Below are 24,939 nucleotides of genomic sequence, written 5' to 3'. Positions count from 1 at the left end.
ATATAAAAAATACATTCAGCCTGTTTCACACTGAGTTATTTCTTATGTGGCTAGTTTAGATGCTGTGAAGCAGTGTACCAAGATTATGTTCACTCGTATATGAGGAATGGTGTAGTATTTCGAGGGAATTCAGTGTCATCAAAAAAAGTTGAATACTCAGAATTATGTCAGTAGAATCACATCCACCATAACTCTGGCACCATTATAACACCAGACATCAACCCCTACATTATCACATACATGGATTAAAACTATTTGAATAAGGCCCTTATGATTCAGCTCTCAAAATCTGCAACAAATTGCCTCCAAAACTAAAGAGTGAGAATTCCATAAATGCATTTAAAACTTCCTTAGAATGCTACCTCATTAACCGGTAATACTATTCCGTTGATGAATAATTAAATGATTATCGATAGTTACTTATTACTGAATTTTAGACAAAGCTTTAGAAAATAACGCTAAAATAACTATTTCTTTATAGGCAGTATTAGTTTAGGTTCACATATTGACAACTCACGTATTTATCTTTAGCCAGGCTGAAAATATAAACCTAGGTAAATCTGTGACAATAAATACGATGTATTTGTAATTAATATTTTTTAACGTTACAATAAATAAACATTTAAACGAGAGCTCAATGTATAGAATAATAATTAAAATAGAAAATTATACGATATGTTAAAGTATGATTTGAGAGTTGTCGTATATTGGTTTCTTAAAACTAATTCGTATAACCGGAGGATGTATTTTAATTTTATCAGTGTATTTTTCTGCCACTCAAGAAAAGTATTAACAAGACACTGCTTTCATTCCACTGTTGGAAAATGGGTTATATTCAGTTATCAATACACAGATCTGGATGAATATTCTTTCAGAATATAACATGACATACTATGAAAAATCTATTTGTCTTCGGAGCAAAGTAAGTTCACTACTAATAAATTCTCTCTACCATCTGTTACCCATACATAATAATAGCGAGCTGATTTGTCTAACCTAAGGATATGCCATACTCAGTTATCAATAAAATATGGTTTACCCTTTCAGTAGAATCATCTGTTCTCTCAATATCTGCAAGCTGAGACGTCTAGCCGAAGGATATGCCTTTGTGTTTTGTCAATATGTCTTTTCAGTATCCTCCTACGGCGATAGACTGCCTTCAGCCCGCTGTTGAAAAATGAATCTTCAACTATCAATAACTACAGAGATTTCTTTCAAAAGATAACTTCAATTTTCTCTTACATATACTCTCTTAGTAATCAAATAAAAAAATTATGTTAGTTTTCCTAAATATTTATTATAGTACAGACGTAAATCCTAGAGAATATAATTAGTTGAAGAGCCGAGAGCCAACTCGCATTGTATAAGTGCACAAGTGATTTTTAAAAACCACAATCAAAAAGCTGAGTTCCCACACTATTAGTGAACAGCAGGCGAACATACTAAATTTTAGTACCAACACGGTATAACGATTAAATCTTGATTTTACATTTTAATATTTTGAGTATATAATTTATAATAACCCATACATTGATAAAATTGAAATTGGCGCTAGGAGTGCGTCTCTCTCTGAATACACAAAACAAATATATAAACTGCAATCTCTAAAACACTGAACCCCTTTTGTACAAGGGTGTTTCCGAACCCTCCAGTAGTGTTTTGGAGATCTATTCTTAGGGTCTCTTATGTTATTAGTTTTTACGGTATTATAGTGTATCCATGTAAAAGTGCAACTATCCGAAATCTTGAAACTTGACAATTGATAGTATAATACAAATTGATCTCTTGATTAGAGACTTCAAAACAATATTAGAGCTAAATTTGACTATTTTAAAAGCTTGGGTTTTAAATAAAAATTACATGAAAATACAAACAGACAATCAGACGGTAAACTAAGCATTTTTTATCCATATTTATATACATTTATTGTTTGCTTTGACAAGAAGAACAAATTCCAAAATTTTAGGGGGGGGGGGTTTCGTAAGTAACCTTTACAGTATATTATTTATTCGAACAATATATATTTTTAACCAAAACAAGATACAGCAATAATAGAAATAGACTTTATTTCAGACCTCCATTTGTTATGGGATGTTTACGGTCAAAACCCCCTTTCATTATGACTGAGAACAAGATGTATATCACGTCTTAAGACACTACGAATCAGCCTAAAATGTCTTTAAAAGATATTTTGAACACAAAGCTTCAGAGAAAAACACAGGACTCTTTGGGTGTTACGGGTAGTGGAAGGAAATGAGAAACGGAGCGATTCCCTGAGGCCAATCGACCCCATTATTGGCGAGTGTAGGAGGGGGGGGGGAGTTTAGGTAAGGGGTTGTTTATGCCTGTGGTTTAGTGATGCCTCTAGGCAATGGGAATATTTTCGATTTGACATAAAATTACAGTTCTGTTCAACGAAATAAACTACAATGCAACCTTCAATGTAAATCTCAATATATTCCGTTCCTATGAGTATCTCACAAACGTTGTACATACTGTTCAAAGGCCCTGCCAGGTAAACACACGCGTGCTATCAGAACTGTTCTCAGGTAAACAATTCACGTGTAAGCGGCGCGTGTGTATCCATAATGGAGCAGCGAGGCCGCGTGCCGTGCCGACAGGCTGAGGGCGGTTATTAGATTAGCTGCTGCGGAAAGTAGTGCTGACAGTCGGTTAAAAATGTAGGGAGGGGGCGAGCCGCGCTGCCAAACACTCCCTCCGGGCACCGAGACTGCGGGGAGGGCGGTAATCTGGCTAATCACAGACTCCCAATACGTAATGATGAAATCATTTTCTACTTCTACATTTTTATTACTTATATCGTGACAAATTTGTTTTACCTTCTACTATTTTGTTAGTTTCATTTTTAAAATTCTAAAATATCACTAACGATAAATAGTTAAAATGTGTACTTTATTTTATTATGGCTGTCTTACTTAATAAGAAATTTTAAGAGCTTTATATTATCACTGGGATGAAATTCGACGTTTATTTTGTTGTTATGTTGCCTTATCGTGATTTCCTTGGTAAACAAACGCTGGGTTCAGAACGTGGCGTTTATATGTACGACGAGAAAGAGTGTATGTGCATACATGTTCTACGCGCTCAAAGTGGGAAGATGATGTTACCTCTCGATTGCCCTTTTTATAAGTTCAGTCTAACAGGGCCACATAATCACAGGCTCCTTTATTGCCGACCATTGCCACTGTGTAGCATATAGCATCATTACGTTTGATACGATCGCCATGATTACGCTTGTAACTCTGCATCACGAGCCTTAGTATCGGCTTGGTACTGAACATTCAAATGTCACCCTGCTTTTCTGGTGAAGAGTACGAAATGAACACAGTCCCGTCCAGGAATGCTATTTTATGAGAAGAAGTTTCCACACAAAGTGTAGTAATGCTAAAACTCTCCCTCAAGTTCTAAACAATCCGTCGAACTGTGAAGTGCTTAGCTCACCACTCATTATTACAGATTACTTTGTAAATAAACAGTTCTTCATCGACCTGAGTATTGGTATTCCGACTTTAAAGAGTTCATTCTCGATCCGTCAGGATCTGTCTGAAACAACAGGTGATAATACCTCATACAAGCTCTTCAGCTTGAAAAACATCAAACCAAGGATGATGAAAGCTAGACAGGGAACGCCTAGTTCACTGGTACCTACGATAGCGAAGAGAAAGGTTATAGTAACATAATTTAGCTGCCACAGCTATTGGCGACGCGAAGTATGTATAGATCTTTAAAACGATCTGAACTTACGCCCAACGTTACATTTCATAGAGTAAAACTTTATTTAAGATGGGAATGAATAATAACTGTTAAAATCCTAAAAGACAAGTGTCGTAATGGTGATGGATCCAAAGTTCTTCGGTTGAATCGATTCACACATTCTAGCTTACGGAGATCATTCCACTAGCCATGGAAGCCTTTAGAGCCCAGCATTAAGGTGAATAGAAATGCTCCAAAAGATGCTGGAACGGCATTCAACTATTCAGGAGTTAGGATCATAGTGGCGAGACATGATCTCGTAGGAAAAAACGCCTCTAAGGAAAACCGATAGATTCCAATACTATGCCGTCACGGTTACATTATTGTCGTTGAGCATAAAATGAATCAAAACAGTTTTTACATCTGAAGTCCGTTATATGTGGACCATGAACAATATTGATTGAATGGATCGACAATGTCATGCTTGATGTGGGATTTGTTTGTCTGACTCGACCGACAATACGAGTGGACCGACTGTCATGACAGGTTAGATTATCAATAGAGAGCCAGATGTGTCAAACCGCACACTCAACAAACGCTTCCTGTTCGTGATGGACTGAACACTGCATAATATGTCATAACTGTAACACAGCATTGTCTGTAACGATCGATAACGACCATGGCTATCAAGGATAAGCTGAGAATTGAGTTCTACACTACGCGTATATTCCAATTTAAAAATAAACAGTTTTGATAGCTTTAGTTCAATAAATACACAAGTGTTTTATCAGGTACATTGGTTACAGTAAAACGGCTGTTGTTATTTTAAATTAAATGATCAACCAACACCAAAAGAATCCGAGATATAATTTGTAAATTTGATAAATAATTATAAATCTTTATTGACTCAGTATGTTCAAAGTTTTCATATAATAATATTAAAACAGTTTGAACAGGATACTGTTTTAAAAACAAATGTTGGATATTTATTGAAATTTTAAAAATTTGTAATTTAGAAACATTCTTTAGAAAACCCAACAGAAAACTATGTCAATGTTCAAATCTATGTGTTAAATAATAATAAATAGCTTTGTACCAAAAGTTTGCTGATATTAACCACTCGAAACATTTGTAATTGAATTAAATATTAATCCACCACCCAATAATATTTGAATTATTCACATTTAAATCAAGTTTACATTTATTGGCTTGCGTCAGGGTATTAATCGCTGGGAAATAACCAGGGGAGCGCCCCGGATACAAGCGCAGTTTCCCCTAAGCGAGAGAGATGTTTGTGGGGAGAAAGAAAATCGAAAATGTAAATGTTCCCCAAGGAAAGCGATTTCCATTACGTACAGTCCTGGTGCCAGTAAATTATCTAGGATTTGGAGTGGGGTGGCGGAAGCAGAGCTAGCATCTGGATCAAAATTTCAAATATGAAAAATTGCAGGCCAGTACAAAAAGATCTTTTTAACCTGTTCCACTATAAAACGACAAACAACTCAAACCAAAATTTATTCTCCCTTCTGTTAGAAAAAAGCCTCTCGGCAACAGGGAATCTCTCCGAGAAAACCTACAAATCTATTACCTGTAGGGCCATTAATGCAAAGTATTTCAGACATAGCAAAGCCAATGAATTCAAACATATACAAGTGAAAACTAATTTTATTTCTCTTTAGTAGTTTAATATTATATGTATCACGTCTACAATACAAAAACCTTGGTCTAAGAGAGCAATTAGTTTTACGAACGTGAGATATGTTGACGTTGAATCACACCAAACGCAAGAGACCGCGTACAACAAGATTAAGGGGCTTTCCCGGTCTGGAAAAAATGCTGGAAACATGCAACGAAAAATTGTTTATTCTAGAAGTAACAAAATTTTTAATATTTATCTAATAATAGAATGAATCCGCTCTCTAATAAGTTTACGAGACAATGGCTTGGAGCTCTGTAGCCGGAGAAACAATTTTAAGAAGATAACGTGAATTCCTGTAAAATATTCTCTTATAGTAATTCTCAATATTTCAGTAGTTGCTTTGAATTATTTACGCTCCGTGAAGAGGAGCCCTGAGGTCTGAATACATTGCTTCTTTCATAGTCAGCATTTACATTATAATATTATGGAACCCCACTGTAGTTTCGAAACGTGTATTTGCCTGTATGTTATTTCAGTTAAGTTCATATAAAATTTCAGTTTAATCGGTTGAATATATTTTGGTTGATGAAAACCTAAATTCCATACATCCATTCATTCACCTATCCCAAATGTCACATTTAAAATATTACATTTAAATACCATGCAATATGAAAATGCTAATAAGTAAGAAGGTTCAACAGAGATACAACATTTTTGCTATATAACAAATACTTGGAAATTAAATTTTTGAAAACTCAATCAATCAGAACCAATCAGAAGTATCTACACCAGCAAGCTGTAATATTAAAAGCGTCGGTAAATGAAGAAAAATTAGAGAATAATATTGTAACCATAATTATGTGAGTTATTGGATCATGTAACTTAAACACGGTTTCAGCAACTAATGTGTTTTAAATTGTATTTTACACTTGAAATCGAGGTTGGTAAAGGATAAGGATGCGGAGAGAGGAATAAACCACGGTAAGGTTCATTTGAAAAATTCAAAGAACTCCATTTCGTGCGGTCCAATGTATTGTTAAGGAGAGTGGAATAATTGCCCCAGGAAATGAATGAAGACAATGGGATTCTGTTTCAGCAGCCTTAGCGCCTGTTTAGATCGCGGAGCGTTGCTTAGTTATGCCAGTAAAATTTTCGCAGCCGATTTAAAAACACGGAACACACTCTTTTCATCGCTGGGGCGAAAAATTACCGTAGGGACAACAAAGTGATTATAAACACTAGAAAAAATAAAAATTAATAAGTTACGAATGTGGTTTCATAATCCTAAGTCTACCCTTTTTCTCCTCATTAAAATGTTAATTATCAAGGTGATACAACATTACTGTAATCGTGTTGGTTACGCTTTTTGGTGAGGGAGGCGTAATATGCTGAAAAATGTATGTCTCACTGGAACATCCATACATTATAAATGATACTATTATCAACAAACTTGGAAATCTAATCCCATTGATTGTAATATAACCACCGAAAGGTAAAATAAACACATTTGAGGTTAAAACAATATATAAATTATTATAATCGGTGTAAACCGAATGAATGTATTAAATGTTATCCTTGTAATGGGACTATTCTTTAAGGCCTGAACAACAAATTTTGTTTTGAAGAAAATAACGTCGCCTCTGTCTAGTCTTTAATGGAAATCTGTGGCCTGAAGCAGCTGCAAAAGAAAATCCCCACACCACTCTCCTCCCTACTACCGCCAGACTCAGACTGGCTGCTGTAACTTTGATCTCCAGACTCAGTTTCCACTCGAAAGACTCAGTTATTGAGTTCACTCTAATAACGATCTGGATAGCATCAACATCTTTGTCCTTGTTGTCGGGAAATGATGACGACAAAACCGGCAACAATACAGTGCTGTGGCAGACAGAACCAACGTCGCTTTTAGGGCAGTTGGGATGTTTTCATCAACAAAATAAATCTTGGAGTTTTCAAAAAACATTGTTCTATGATAAGAGTGATATTTTGGGTATTAATTTTTTAGATTAGACAGAATTCCATGCTAGTAGTATTGTTCTGTAAAGCTTTAGAATAATATCCTACTTTTTTCAAAACAACAGTTTTTTTAGTAATTTTGATGATTGGTCAAGTTGTGAAGTTAATTAATTAATTATAATAATAGTTATTAGACATATATTAGAGATGTATTTAATCTATATACTGGAAGGATATTATTATTATTATACAATATGGTTATAACAGATCTTTTACAATGTATACATTTAAATCTCTCCATATGAATGCACCTCGTAATTCTAATTAGAATTCTCTTTATCATTTTTCATGTCTTGAATGGATACCGAAGGCCCCTTTGAAGACTCAGACGCGCTTAAAATTTTTTGCATTGCTTCGACTTTTTAATTTTTATTACTGTAATGTGCTTTTATAAATTAAAAATAGGGTGCTGAGATCGTTGTGTCAGGACCGGACCTAACAATTGTAAGGCTATGGACAATCCTCGAATGAGAGATTCATGATCTTGCTTGCGCTAATATAAGTGCTTTATTTAAGTACAAGTAAAATTACAAACAAATAAAAGAAGAAGCATCATTTTACGAGTTTAATAACTGACAAGTCAACAGTTGTAGTTATTTGTTCCAAATATAAAAATGTGGATTTTCTTAAAATAAAAAAAAAAAACATGAAAATCAACGCAATCTCTATCGATCCTCTTCTCTTCTATTATTATTCCTTTCTCCGATCATGTTGATGGCAATATTTATGAACATTAATTATGAGGTAAATCCTAATACAAAACTAAAACATATAGAAACCCCATCAATAAGTTCAATTTATATTCTTTAATATAAAATGAACATAAATGATCACTAATCACTCAAATCTAAGAGGTTTTCAAATGTTCTAACTTACTTTTATAAAAAAATGATTTCATGATTGCACTAGTATTTAAATAATAATTATACGAAGTTAATCTAATATATAAGTATTCATTCTACCATATATATAAATTGATGAGGGACGAATATTCAGTAATGAGGTGGCAGACGGAAGACATTACCGGGGTAGTAGGGCGTGCCTCCCCTAGTCAGGTGACACGGCACACTCTGTATACCGTGTGTCACCGATGACACAAACATGAACAACATCGATGGAGCTGGCAACTGCTGTAATTACGGCAGAAATGGCTTATTATATATTAATTAACAGAAGATAGACGTGTATTTAGCCCATCACGTTTCAAGCGAGAAGCTGACATAATATTAATAATAAAACCTATGAGAAACAGGATGTGTTTTTTTTTAATATTTTGGTTTCAAAATCAGCATCATGAAATCGATTAAAGTCCATGTAATACTTGAGGTTGGCTATAGTTGATTTTTACATTTTCATAATGACGATTAAGAATTCTTTCAACGATAACAATCAGTGTATTGTTACATTACAAAAAAATCAAATATCTAAAATTTAATATATTGTAAAATTAGTTATGTTTTTCCGTATTATTGAAATAAATCATACAGGTTCAATTAATGTAATATTTTATACTAGTTACTTACAAATCAGTAAATGTAATCTGTATGAATCATCATTGCTCATCTGAAAAAGAAATTTTCTGGGGCAAATTACTTAATTTTATACTGCATTTCAACCATAAAAGTTTTGAGCTCGTCATATATTCTGCTTCTATACAATAATTTAGAATTTTGGTTAAATTTTAACGCTTACATGCGCGTTAGAGTTACACAACACAAAAACTCTAATAACCATTCCCGTAGTAAAAACACAATAAACAATAACCATACATATAAAAACATGACATTCGTAGTGAAAGTGTTGAAAACAGAAATATTATGGCTACATGTCTGATAGTGTCTTTTATACAGTCCTCTTGTAAATCAAAGTTTAGTAATACCCACAAAAATCCAGAAGAAATAAACTTAAAATAGTAACGTTACTGTATGATTTAAGTATCGGACATTGTAAGTGAAAGGGTTCAAGAAATTGTTATAATACAGTAGGGTGATTTACATAAACCTTTAACTGGAACGTTGAACATTGAAAATGTCACAAGTAAATATAGAAGAACACTGATGCCGTAGATGCCAGAAATGAACGTTGATATTGAAAGGATTAAGTATTTTCAAAACAATGACTTAAAGAGTTATAAAACAATTAATCATTTGTGATTATAAGTATATAAAAAATTAAAAGCATTACCAGGTTAATAAGGATAAGCCAATAGTTTACAGTATTTACGTATGCTATCGTAAAAATAATTGCATTCTAGAACAATTGAACAACTTATACTTTATTTAAAGCGCACTCTCCAAAAGTTGTTTTTTTTATTTATCTTTTAGGATAATATGTTAGTGAATGTTTAAAATTACCTTGCATTAGACGACAGAAGAGCCCCATCACATCAATCTCCATCTGAAACACAAGGAACGCGTCACTATGTGTTGGGTTAGTAATCAGCATGTAAACAAGCCATGTTATTCCTAGCTCGTCTGCTCACTCAGCCAATCAGAATACAGGGTGTCTAAGACAGAATACAGAATTACCATTGCATATATAACGTGCTCGATCAAGTGCGTCATTTATATGACGTCAACGAGAAACATATCACCGTGTAAGGATCCCATCAAACAAAATGAATGGAGTAGACAGTATCACTCTTGATGTGTTTCGTTCACGATGTTTTAAATCGATTTTCTAATATTACTGAAAGATTTGAGCCAATCCCCTTACCTAGACCGAAAGGAAGAGTATGACGTGCAGTTAATGAATCGATTTCCGCAATTTTAAAGTGTTGCATTACATTTTTGGTTGTGGATTTTGATTTAAAAGTCGTAGCCCTACAAACAAATTTCAAGGAGACAGAAAGGTTAAATATTTTTATATCACTCAATGAATAGTTACAGAAAATTTAGGTAGGAAATTCAGGTAATTGTTGTGAAATATAATGGCAAGTCCAAATAAAAATGGCTGAATATGAGGATTTATTTAGATTCAGGGAGTGACATGTTTTTATTGATTAAAGACTCAAGATAATTATATATTTTTAAATAGAATTTTAAGAAAATAACATAATTGGTTTTAAGGGAAATTAATTATAAGTCACCGTTTGCAGATACTGTAAAAATTCATATCCTTACCTTCAACCGTATTTCGTTGAACCTGATTATTAAATGGCCCTAACGTCTTCTTTAAATCCCACGCATCATGGAAAGGATTTGTTATGATTTCCTGGCGTTATAAAAGGTATCAAGGACTGATATGATAATTTAAAATATAATTAACCTCAAAAACTGTTTCCTCCATTTTGAATTTCAACCGACATGTTTCTGTAAATATTAGAAGCAGATATCTTTTAAAGAGAAGGATTAATGAGCACATTTGAGCAGCCTGTTCGTGGATTGAAATAACTTAGAACAATCATACATATTTTTAAAGGCACTCATTATGTTCTCCTTTTTGGAAACAAGAGGAAATATTATAAAATTTTTCCATAACAATTTTTTCATAACAAATAATTTACTATTAATCGATGTAACTGCTATTCCAAACATAACCTTCATTATAGTGTTAAATAATTTACTTTATCTCTCGAATGGGAAGTTATAATAATAACTCCTTTCCTAGAGTTGATTACAGAACCTAATATTACAGTGATTATAACTAAAATCCAGATTAGTATGAGGTTGAATGATTGAAAATCTAATAGGGACGGATACGTGTCACGTCAATTCAAGGCATGTTACATCACGTCTCAGAATTGGGCGGATAGTCTAGGGGCAATTCAATTTATCCGCGGCGTGACGTGCCATGACGTGACCTAACTGTGTCGCCACACTTTCTACAGCGAACTGTCAACGGATATCTCGTGTAGCTTACTCGAAAAAGATCCTGAACGAGTTTGGATAATTTATGCTAGCATCCGTTACTTTTAACCAAACATTTTAACATACTTAAAAAAAAAAACAAAAACCTTAAAAACCATTTTAACTTAACAATAATTTTGATTATTGCTTCAAAATAACTTCCGAGTATTAATTTTATTACATTCGATGAATTGCACATATTAAAACATTGTGAGCAATAAAGCTCTAGTGTAGTATTAACTGTTAGTTAAATTTATATATATATATACATATATATACATAATATATACATATATAAGAATATAAGATAAACAACAGAGATATATATATATATACAAATTTAACTAGGTTTAAAAACATTTGGAACACAAAAATTGAAAATTCAACATAATTAGTAATTTCCTTCACAACTTACATATGACTGCGATTTATGAATTATACGGACTCAAAGTTTATCTTTATCTTTGCTAAATTACTTATACACAAAACACCAAGTCAGAAAAATATTCTTATCTAAAATTTGCTTACAATATTTTGAATTCAACAAATCATTCGAAATAATGTTGTATAAAACTAGGAATCAGATCGGCATATCTTACAAATAAGCTAGTTATCTTATAAGTAGTTGTTATCTTTTACAAATAAAATGACTAGACACGTCTTAAACTGAAGTTTATATTGCCATTGTAATTGCCATTGATCATTATGAAACAACGCTTATTCTAAATTTTCGTAATTATTTACCGTACAAATAAATGATTTCAAATTGTCTTAGTTTACTTTCAGATCATTAAGGGTAAGGTCTCTATTGTGTTATACTGACGAAACTTTGTCATATTATATAAAACATAAACCCTCAATGTGTGCAACACATTTATCCTAGAAACATCTTTTGTGGAGTTATCTTGTTTCTAATTTTCACGTACTGTAACATACCTTACTACAATTCAGTATTTCTTAACAATACAAAATGTATTTCTTAATGGATTTTTTTAGTCAATGTGTTTTTATTATAGAATAAGCAGACAAGGAGTAGTTTATAATATAAAGTGAGTATATTGATTAATATGATTAGGGCCATTTAAACCATTTATACGTTTTTAATACATAATGTGAGTTGGTGTTCCTGTATAATGTACCAATCAGTTGCTACGTAACTTCTTTTGTGATGTATTTTGTCACTATTCTGTTCCGCTACGTGTCATGAGACGAGTTCCAGAGCCTTGTAACGCGCTAATACATTACGTCTGCAAAGTTTCTGTGACGTGACGGCAGCAACTATTCTGTTCCACTACGTGACGTCAGACGAGTTCCAGTGTCGTGTGACGTACTAATATACGTCACGTTACGTCTGCTATGCTTCTGTGGCGTGTAGCAGCAATTATCCTGTTCCACTACGTTACGTGAAGCGAGTTACAATGTTGTATGACGTACTAATATACGTCACGTTACGTCTGCTATGCTTCTGTGACGTGTAGCAGCAATTATTCTGTTCCACTACGTTACGTGAAGCGAGTTACAATGTTGTATGACGTACTAATATACGTCACGTTACGTCTGCTATGCTTCTGTGACGTGTAGCAGCAATTATCCTGTTCCACTACGTTACGTGAAGCGAGTTACAATGTTGTATGACGTACTAATATACGTCACGTTACGTCTGCTATGCTTCTGTGACGTGTAGCAGCAATTATCCTGTTCCACTACGTTACGTGAAGCGAGTTACAATGTTGTATGACGTACTAATTTACGTCACGTTACGTCTGCTATGCTTCTGTGACGTGTAGCAGCAATTATCCTGTTCCACTACGTTACGTGAAGCGAGCTACAATGTTGTATGACGTACTAATATACGTCACGTTGCGTCTTCTATGCTTCTGTGACGTGTAGCAGCAATTATCCTGTTCCACTACGTTACGTGAAGCGAGTTACAATGTTGTATGACGTACTAATTTACGTCACGTTACGTCTGCTATGCTTCTGTGGCGTGTAGCAGCAATTATCCTGTTCCACTACGTTACGTGAAGCGAGCTACAATGTTGTATGACGTACTAATATACGTCACGTTGCGTCTTCTATGCTTCTGTGACGTGTAGCAGCAATTATCCTGTTCCACTACGTTACGTGAAGCGAGCTACAATGTTGTATGACGTACTAATATACGTCACGTTGCGTCTTCTATGCTTCTGTGACGTGTAGCAGCAATTATCCTGTTCCACTACGTTACGTGAAGCGAGCTACAATGTTGTATGACGTACTAATATACGTCACGTTGCGTCTTCTATGCTTCTGTGACGTGTAGCAGCAATTATTCTATTTTAGTATGTGATGGTTCCGTTTGTGTAAATACTCACTCTATTCCAAGACTTTTTTATTTACATATAATAATAGTATTTTTGGGGTATATTTGATACATATTTGCCTATTGGAAACAAACTCAAGCAGGTATTTTCCAAAACCTTTTTACACTTTCATCTGTAATTATATCCAATTCTGAAAACTGAAAAGTAAAGTGGATAATGGTCTTATGCATTATAACGCGAGCTTGAGAAAACAATAACTGACGTAATTTCTTCTAAATTCAAGCTAAACTTGGTATGAGAATAGTTGTTCTACTTACGCACTCAATGGATAAGTTCATTTACCAGCCTTAGCCGACAAAGCAAGTTCTAAATAGTGGCGTTAGCAGTTGTACAATTATTGTTTTCTCAGCGATTTTAAACAACTTACAGATTTTTTATTCTCTTACCGTTTTATGATACCGGACATACAACGATAAGTATATAATAATATCTTAACAACACAAATGAATACGTTCATACAGATAATTTCTAACTGATTGCAACTCTAGCACTGATAGTATTCAATATGCTCTTTCGGGCATTTCATTCTATTAAAAGCTTCAGTGGAAGCTTCACTGTGGCGGTTTATTTATAGGGTTTTCCTTAATGTAGACTATTAAATCAGTTTTACTATATTCGTTGAGTTTATTCTATCATGCAACATTTTAACGATAATTATGAGCCCGTATAGAGCAAAAATAGAAGTATTAAGAAATAAACTTTAACCCACTTTTGTGCTCAAAGATATTTAACAAAAGGTGACATTACTGAATAGTTGTAAATCAATCTTTTTCAAAACAGCTACACAGCATGAAAATTTGCAATGAATGAAGAGAAGTTACAGAGTTTGAATTTGTAGGAGATTCTTAGTTTAAAATTAATTTGATATTGACGACGTGTAATTGAAAAAGATGATAGGATTTATGATAATTTTCCTTGTTATATTATGCCACAAGATGTACAATACATCTGTTATTCTTTTAGTAACATATAGCAATGGCAAATGTCTGAAAAACCTATTACAGGAGATTCGTATTCTTTTAGTTACACAAACACGAGAGATATAACTAAAACACTCTTTTAGTTATACAGAGGGTATTTCGGAGTAAACACAGAACCGCAGGATAACAAAATAATCTGCCAGTAAGAGATAAATTATGGAGACAGTCAGGAGACATGTTTACAGGCAGGGAGGCGCCCTAGAGAGTCGGTTAGCCGCGGCGACCGACAACACAAGGGAGGGGCAGGGCAATATTACTCGTTCACCTCTAATTATATTTTAAAATACTATAATTGTTTAAATATCACATTCATTAGTAATTATAATCACTGGCTTACCAAGTAACAATGTGTATTTATATAGGTAAATTAAACTGTATTTAACTGTGGTTATTGGAAAACGTGCAATAAAAAATAACGCGTGAGTTCCAGAGAGGTCATTGATAAATACAGTAAATTAATGATTGCATATCCAATCTCGTTGTTCAGAGTGTAATTTAATTATTGCCAATAATTATCCATATTTCCATCCATATCTGTATTTTCCAAGTATCGCTGTGGAAATTATTCACCGCCGGCAACGAGTAAGAGAGATTCTTTTCAATATAACTTGAAAACATTAATATTAAAATGGAAAATGTAATAAATAATGATTGGTTTTAAATCGTCACAAATGACGTGGAAAAACTCATTGGTACTTTCTTTTTTTTCTGTGTAGTGTTTAAAAATCAAGGTATCAGTATTTGAGTTTGTCCGCAATTAAAAGACCTGATAATACTGTTACAGTATGTAATTTATTTGTCAGTATGGAGTAGCAAAATAAGAGAAGTGCAGTAAATGATTTATGTTATTAATGAATCCTACTAAAGAAGCAAAACAGTGCTGAGAAAATGAGTCTTGTTAAACCGAAGTTAATAATGTCATGTAGTTTAGTTACTAACGTGCTCATTACTTAATACAATATACGATTTTTTAAAAGCACATTTTAAATTTAATTAAATAAGAACACAAAAATAAATAGGCAAATTGTAACTTAGCACATACAAATTCAAAGATAGGTTTATTTAAAGTTAATTACATTATTTAATTAAAATTAAATTGGTTTACCTAAAAATAGATCTTGTATTATAATGCAAATTTCAACAAACATTGTGATCTACGTTACACAGTTACCGATAGTTTCAAACATAAGGAATATAGTTTCAAAATCTACATTTCCCTGGACTCATACAACTTTCCTTAAAACTTAAACCTAACGAATTGTCCTATTCATTTCTATTCAAATCATAAATAATTACGTAATTTCCTTCATATAACAACGTCCTCAAAATGTTTGATTTATAAGTACATCATCCGTTATTAATAGTAAACAGCATTAAATGCAGATATTAAGCTTTTTGATTTGGAAGCATTACAATTCTCTTGCTTACCTAGTCTAAGTTCAACTTCACTAACCTAGATTTTATTCCTTTTCAAAGCTAAATCCATTAACTGCTTTGTTCTAATTGACACTTTGCTTAGCAAAGAACTCATTTTAGCTCCACTAGAACTAATGAAACATTCATACATATTTATCACTTATCACATTCACTATTAAATAATTAATTCCTTCCTTAGCACCAAGATGACATGACATTCACATTATTCTAAGACAACCTGAAATGAATATCAACACAAAATGATTAAACTACGTTTAGCACGCAGTAGGCAGCGATGTAGTACGTACAACGTAACTTTATATCTACTAAATATAACTGCTGAATGTGCAGTATGCTAAGCAAGACTGCAATTTGTGCAACGAACTTAGTGTGCAATATTGCTAAGTGCCTCTTACACAAGGCTTAGTAATTACAGTACACTGGATACTATTTATGTATTTAACGTTATTGGTTGGATATAAGATGTATTTGATTAATTTAATGTATTTTCATAGTCCAAAACATAAGAAATAACATACAACTTAGTATTGCACTAAAATATATAATTACAACCTTACGACAGAACTCAGTTTTGTAGGATAACTAATAATTAATAGGTATAAAATTTAATTGAAAACACGGTTCAGCTTCGGAGGGGAATGTTACAGTAAGTATCAAAATCAACATACCAAGTATAATTCCGAAACTTTTAATAAGGTATGTTTTCTAGACTAAAGATTTTTCGCAGTTGCAGACTACATTGTCATACTCGATACTCGCAATCAAGTAAGGCGGTAAGGATATCATCTGGCAGGAAAGGTATGATAATACCAGCTGAGCAGAAGCGCCCCTGGCAGAGTGCACAACAAACATCCTTACATTTGGTAGTCTGATGTGGCAGCGACTTCGCTAAATGTCTCCCTTTTCTACCACGGAAGGGGAAGGGAAAGTACCTCCCATTGAGGGAAAACTAACTTCAGCTGAGCCACCACTCATGAGAATGAGATTGTATTGATAAGTATCGTCAGGATTGCAACAGAATACTGTAGAGAAAGTTATCTAGATTGTTTCAATTGGAGACACAATCGACTCGAATATAGATAAAAGGATTTGCTCGTAAACTCTTTTATGAAAGTAAACCTATTACTCGATAGGGTTGTTAGGAGTACAAATGGACTCAGATTCAAGCTCAGTCAAAAGAATGTCGTTAAGAAAACTGATTTTGGGGATAGTTTGATTGAAAGCGTAACAGTACTGCGCACATATTGGCTTCTTATAACTCCTCAACAATTGTGGTAAATGTACGAAATCCTTAAAAAATAATTAGTTTTGTAACAAAGAACAGATTCTATGCCACAATTAATCGTATAATACGAAAAAATAGTATTGTTTTAAAACTGAACGCTTTTTACAATTAAGGCAGTTATAAGTTAATTTACACTAACCGATTCAGTGTTCAGCGAATTTTAATTCAAGTAAAAATTTGTTGTTGGTCTAGAGGTGGTTTTTATTGGATTTGCCCATTTATTCCTGGAAAACAATCTCGGGGAATTTTAATTCCCTTGAATGTCTCATTAATTTTATCTGAACGACTTAGCATAATAATTAATCTCCTCTAATGTTCCTCTGTATAAGTTCATTTTGTTCTAATTAATATCCCAACCCCCTTCTTATTTAAGAAATTTCTTATTTTAGAAACGATTAAATCCAAATCAGGATACATTTAATGCATATGTAACATTCAGTCAAGTAATAATTTAACAATAATCCAGTTTAATGGTCAGTCCAAATGGTCAGACACCGCACATCATTTCACCATGTTGTGAAAAGTATTTATACATTGAGTAAAATTTTTAATTTATATAATATTTCAGAATTATAAATTTATTTACCCTTATCAAAGACTGATAGTGTAGTGAGGTGGCCAAGAAAAAAGAATACGATTAATCAGTGCCTTTCCTTGTCATAATTGTGTAACTAATTAATTATTTTACCACTTCCTAAATCATCTCTTCCCTTCCAGCTACCAAAATGGGTACAGTAGAAGACACTGTTAGCATATGGTGGGTACCATTCCTCTCCAAGTCTTAAACATTAATTAAACCTTTCTCAACTTAGCCTACAGTGTGACGGTCGTTTTGATTATTCCCCTTTTTAAGGATCAAGCCAAGGTAAAAAAGAAACTGGCAGTGCGACAGACTTTATACTTGCAAACATCCTCCATTTTGAACGTTAAATCACACAGAAGATATCTTGAATTTTGATAAAATCTTTAAATTTCAAGATCTGTAAAATTTTAATTCAACTAGTCAACAAGAACTTAAATCCCTAGTTAGTTTTTAGAATATGTTTGGCCAATTTTAAATATTTTAAAAATTGTGATTACAACTGTTTTGTGTGCATTCTATTAATAAATAACCCCCTCATCTAATATTTTTCTGAGCCAGCAAGATAAACTACACCTGAGAAATGGATCTACCAAAATTTAAACAAATATATTTCACAATCAAATAAACTTTTGACCCTGCTACTGTGTGATCCCCGATTGTAAATTTTTTTCAATTTCTGTACTTTTTACTCTGTACTTTCTATGCGCATTATATGAATTATTTACTAACTAGCAGTTATCCGCGGTTTTCCACGCAATTTCGTAGGTATTTCACCTGAATAAACACCTGTGTTACGGATATATCGAGTGAATTATATTTCCGGTGCTAATGTGCAGTTTGGCTTGATCAAGAAAATAAGTTAACAAGTGTACATTTTTCGTGATTGTAATGTACTCTGATCAGAAAAGCCTACTTCTGTCAAAAGTGAACTAAGATTAGCTTTATATCAGTAATTAAATTTATAGTAACAATTAGATGGTAATATTGTCTTTTAGATCTAATTTTTAATATTTGATAAACATGAACAGTTAAAAGTACACTAACAAAGAAACTACGTGTTTGTTTCTTTATAAACTTTGTTTGTATTTTAGAACATTTTGAGGTGTAATTACATTAGTTCCAAAGCACAGTCCAGCGAACTTTCATCTAGCATAGTTCTTGCCGACTGCTTCAAAGGGAGTCTTTGGAGTCAAATTCTGACCATCTTATTTTAGTTTTAGGCCATTAGGTAAGTTAGATGAGTACTTAATTGATTGATAAAATCTAAAACGGGATAAAAATAATGGTTATTCCTTAGAAAATGTACTCACTATAAATGTAAACAAAATAAAATTAATAAACAATGTTTACAGAGACAGTTTATTACAATAGAAATGCTCATTTAATTTGTACTTCACAACTTTAGAGACTAAGACGAGATTTTCGCTTCTTTAAATACCAGTGGGGCGTAGCCCGGATGAATTTTTGAAATAATAATAGACCTATATTCATCCCAGGGACCGTAAGAATGTCCAAGTAAAATTTCAGTACAATCGGTTGAATAGCTTATGCGTGAACACAACACAAACAAAGGCACTTTCGTATTTATAATATTATTAGGTTGTAAATATTTAGTTGTAAGTGACACACGAGTGTAACACAACTAATAAATATCCTATAAACTAATGTTTCACTTACAAAAAAAAAATATAATCATTCCTTAAACCAATGAGCGCCGCGCCGCGTGCCGTGACCACCAACTACACCAACATTGTTGTGTTAAACAGGTATTGCCTACAACAAATATACAGGCGTTCCTGGCAAACAGTTCATATTCTTTGCTCTGATTAACAAGTGTGTTCACACGTTGACTACGGCATACGCCTTACTACGTACACGCTCAGGGTGAGTTGTCGGTCTCACTCAATATAGAGTCGCAGTGAAGGTTTTAACTTCAGGTATTATGTTAGTTATTATGCAGTAGTTTAACCTATCAATTTATTACTGGAATTATACGTAGGAAATACTAAATAGAGTACCAAGGAGGTCAAGCTTAGCTCGAAATATCCCAGTTTCACTATCTCTTAGTTATGTAAATGCCTGCAGGATCTAAAGCTCTGACTTTAACTAATCTTTGGGCCCAGTAGCTTTATTCTCTCTTGCTCTGGGTATTTTGTTTTATAGAAACATCTGACTGCAATTCTCGATATTGTGGTCCGTCCAGATGGATCATCAAGCCTAAGGGACCTCTTGGACTCTTGAATTTCTGCCATTGGGACTTTCATACCTTGTGAGATGCACTTAAATTCTGCTGTGCTATATTTATTTGTTATGTAGTTGAACAGCTTATTAGTTTCCATGCCGTGTGGTTGTGTTGTGACAGGAATTCTGGATATGCGGACTATAAAGAAGTTTGACCTTTTGATCTTGGATTGTAAATTGAGTCTCAATGCCTTTGATTTCCAAGAACCAAGAGAAGCCAAGAGAAACCAGGGTCTTTGTGATCAACGGACGCTGTACCTTTGCCTTTAGAATTCAAAGCGCTGGCTTGACTTGCTTCCGACTGAATTCTTCATTTCGTGATCCTTAAAATACAACTTCAACTCCTGTATTTATAGAGTTCTGGCCCATGGTAACGAGACTAAGAGAGCCTCTATTGGCTGCCAAGATTTTAACATAAGGTTCTAATTTTCAATTTTTACTTAAACTTAAAGTTATTTGTGACTCTAAAATACTCTTTAGATGTACCATATAGAAGCTGCATGAAGGTATTCTGAACCTTTCTTGTTAACTTGAATGATAAAATTTCATCGAATCAGGAAAAGTTGTTATAAGTTGAAGTTCAATAAACCTGAGATTGTGATCGCAATGTTACGTCTCGATCGATAGCTACACTTATTTTATTGATAAATAGAAGATACGTAAAATTTATTACCTGAATTGCTTTGTCGGTTATTTTGCAATTTGAACTATAAAATTATTTAAAAAATCTGCTGCACTAAAACGACCGTTAGTTTTACACAAAAAAATGTCGCTAAAAACATTAATGTCCTTACATTAAATGTAGAATCATGGAATAGGTCTCATTTTACACACGCAATATATATATACATTTAAATACTTTTTGAATATCTCAAAGGGGTAGCCTACTCTTTCAAATATTTACAATGAAGTTAAAAAGTGAATAAATGTTAATAATAATGTAAAAAACTAGGAAATAGTTTATGCGTATTAATCATATCTTATATAGACACATTCCATACTTCTACTACCAAATTTAAGACCTAAACTGCTTTAGGTTTAACAATATTCTCTTGTCTCATAGGACAGCAGCCTCTTAAATAATAAAATTAAGAAATACCATATGTTAAACCTACTTATGTTCTTTACAATTGGTTAATTCTAAGTAATTCTGCAGAGTAGGAGTACCGAATAAAGGTAAATAAAATAACTCCAAAAGTTAATATTAGAGAAAAATAACATAAATATGTTTCTAAATTTGTTTTGTTTAATTTACTAGGTGTATGTTAAAGTGAAAGAAGCATACTAAATCAAATAATATTCAGAAAACGAAGAAAACGTTTTAAAGGATAATATGTATAAAATATTAGACACCAATGCAATACCAATGGTTGACCCTTTGAGTGCCAAGCACTTTTGAGGGGGTAGTGCTGTCAGTGCCAAACCTTTAATTCAAGTCATCTCTCTCAGTGCTTGGCACTCTTTTGGTATGTGTGAAGTGTTCCGCCAAATAATTCATAACTTTAAAATAAATACACGTACTGAATGATTTTTGTTTTTATTATGTATGGGTAAAGTAGGTTATAACTTATAATATTTATTTGAATGATAACAGCTGTTTAACGTTTAAAATTAAAAAAAAATAATACAACAAAAATTTAATTTTTAAATACCGTACTAAAACTGAAATTGTATGATTTAATTTATTTGTATTTATATTTTTATTGTTCCTCATTACGTAGGCACCATGTCAAATTAATAAAAAGTAAGTATCTGTATAGCTAATTTTTGGTTTTTTATAATATTTAGTATTTGTGTAGAATCCCACGATATATAGTTCATAACGTCTTTTAAAGTGAAACGTAAAGGAAGATTCTTTATTGATTATCTAGGGGAAAAGTAGAGTATAACTCATATTTATTTTAATAGTAAAATTTTTTGGCATTTTGAAACAAAAACACATTGTGTATATAACATAGCACCTTTTTACATTTTGATACAGAAAATTTATCATTTTTAATTGTAATACATTTGTTTGGAGTTATAAAGATTTAATTTACAATTAAATTAAATTATAAGTGTATAAGTATGAAAGAGTATGTATCTGTAATACGGAGTATTGACTTTTCTATACTTTTCTACTACATTTTGAAAATCTACGCTTGCATAAAAGTTATCTCTCATTTGACAAATAACTTTTACCAGCTGTAACAAATCAAATCAAAATAGATAATATATTATGTATAAAATGGTATTAAATACAATGCCATGTGTCCAAATTTAGTAATACAATGATAAATATTCGAAAAGCTTATCTAGTCGCCCCTCGGCACCTTTCGGAAATACCGACGGGTCGATTTCATCGGCTCTGGGAACTCAAAGGGTAAATACAAACATAAAGTAAAATATAGTTCCCCTTGTTACTGCATCACAAGAAGGTCGGCAAGGTTGCCACGCCTAAATTGTGAATAGGCCTAATTTGACAATACCCCAGACAGACTGGCCATAGAGGGGCCACTCTATAGTGAGGGGAGGCACGATAAAACGGTAGACCAGGTACAATGGCGCTATCCTTCAATATTTCCCGGGCTTTCATTTACAACTGTTGACTTTCGCTGGCCCACCCTACATCCGTTACGTTTCCTCAATCCCCCTCCTAGGGCACAGGCGGCTTTCTGTACAGAGGCGCTTTGTCGTTACTCCGTAAAATTGTTAGGAATTTCAGTAACTAAGCCGAAGGTGAAGTGTTTTAAATAATATCTCTCTCTCGACATTGGTATTGGCATAAGGAATTTGATCTCTTAAGTGGAAGAAGTTCCTCCCAATCAATGAATGAGCATTCATTAAGCTCCAGTCATTAAGCTCACATACAATTAGTACCAAATTTGTATTTCGCTCATATATTTTGTAAAAAATGTTCTTTTGTTAGTGACAATACCTATCGGCGAAAGAAATAAACCGATCTAAAAAGTACGTCTATCGAAGTGTCCAATGTGACTTATCAAGTCTTTACTTTACCAACTGTAAGGGCAACGTTTCTGCTCCTTGAAATTTTGCTATAACCAAGAGACTTTTTCCTTTTACCTAGAGGAATCTATATCTCGTTCCAAATATATAGGGCCTTTCTCTCAATAGTTAATCATACACCCGAAAAATCAAACAACGACACAACATTAAGCACCAAATGAAACTAATCCGAATCAAAATTGATTATTTCTGAATGCAAATCTATAAGGTTTGTGTCTTTTACTTTTTTTACATTGATTTATTTGCAATTAAAGTGGTTTTATTTATAACAATACTAAGGTTTGTAAAACACTTACATTATGATAATATTAGTGGAGTTACTGTTATACCAATAATTTAAAAAATACTCAATTTTAATACATTTCATGCAATACCTTTGTATATACACTTACTGTCAAGTGGGAAAGGGTAATGCTAACACCAGTACTAGAGAGGTAGAGAGTATGGAGAGTATTGGAAAGCAAAGATAAGATATCTGAAAGAATTTCGCGTTGCCGATTCCTCCCTTTGTTTGGCCAGCTCAGCAAAGAAAGACACTAATAAGGTACGTCTGACAAAGCAAAGAGGTGTAGTAAATAATATAACTTTCACAGACTGTGACCTGTGTTGTCGTGTAACCATAGTTTTAAAGTAGTGGTTGACATTTCCTTAAGACTAAAATAAATTTTAAATCATGCTTATAAATTAACCAATTCAGGAAAGGAGAACGGAATCGTAGAGGAAACTTTAATCAAACAAAATTAAATACAAGCATTGTTTAGATGTAACTAAATCACAATTATAAAACAATAAAATGTTTATCATAGTACATACCATAAACCTTTTTTTATGACAAATTCACGTTTTAAGAACATTGAACGAAGTTCGCACAAGCTTGAAATTTAGTATTAGTCTTAGAAGCGCACCAAAAACATTCTTCGACCCTGCCAGGATTCGAACCTGGAATCTTCTGATCCGTAGTCAGACGCGTTATCCGTTGCGCCACAGGGCCAGTTGAGAAATGGGTATGTAATGTAGCATCTTATTTTAAAATATTTAATGTTACAATAAACATTGATCAGGTTTACGGGTAAACTGTCGTACCACACCATAAACATCCTAATAATATTATAAATCCGGAATGACCTCTATTTGTTTGTTTTGCTTTCACGTAAAAACGGATTGTATTGAAATATTTTAGATAGACATCTTTAGGGGCACTAGGAATATAGATCTATTGTTATTTTAAAAAATCCCTCCGAGCTACGCCCCTCAGGTCTTCAAGCAGCAAAAATCCCATCTTGGTCTCTAAAGTTGTGTAATATAGATTGGAAGAACATGTTAAATTTAATCATAGTTAATTAATTTATATTAATTAATTTAAACATTATTGTCCATTATTTACATTTATCGAGTAAAAGCATAACAAAACTAACAACACTTCTTTTTCCAACATCGCGGCAACAAAGGAAACCAATTAATTTGTTCTGAACAAAATTAGTGAACTAAACTGGGAATGTGTACATATATGGAACTGAATTTGGATTTCTCAGACATTGTAGGATGGCATATAAACAGTAGCTGAAGTATCAAAAACGGAGGGAATGGTCCATTAGCTTGGTTCAACAAACCACTCTCTCCGTGACTACAATTTAAAGGAAAGTGAGTCCGCGATTATAGCAAGTAGAATCACAGAGCAATACATGAGACACTAAATGCAATTTTTATGACAGAAAATCGTCGGGGGAACATCGAATCCATTTCTTATTGAGGAGGTATATCACATTGATAATAATGATATAATATAATTGATATACTGATATAATTCCTACACTGGACCGAGGATAC

The 24,939-nt window shown here is 33.1% G+C and overlaps 1 protein-coding gene and 1 non-coding gene across 2 annotated transcripts in view; both read right to left on the bottom strand.

Annotated features, from left to right (window-relative positions):
• LOC124362691 overlaps positions 1–24,939 on the bottom strand; it is a 171,640-nt gene that overhangs the window by 72,970 nt on the left and 73,731 nt on the right. The window contains 1 exon segment of the mRNA XM_046817396.1: positions 9,724–9,766. The gene's annotated coding sequence lies outside the window, so the exon portion shown is untranslated.
• Trnar-acg lies at positions 24,031–24,103 on the bottom strand. The gene has a single exon. It is a non-coding gene; the product is annotated as a tRNA-Arg (tRNA).

This window comes from Homalodisca vitripennis, chromosome 5, assembly GCF_021130785.1.
Source record: "Homalodisca vitripennis isolate AUS2020 chromosome 5, UT_GWSS_2.1, whole genome shotgun sequence".
NCBI lineage: Eukaryota > Metazoa > Arthropoda > Insecta > Hemiptera > Cicadellidae > Homalodisca > Homalodisca vitripennis.
This window is presented reverse-complemented; position numbering and strand designations above follow the sequence as displayed.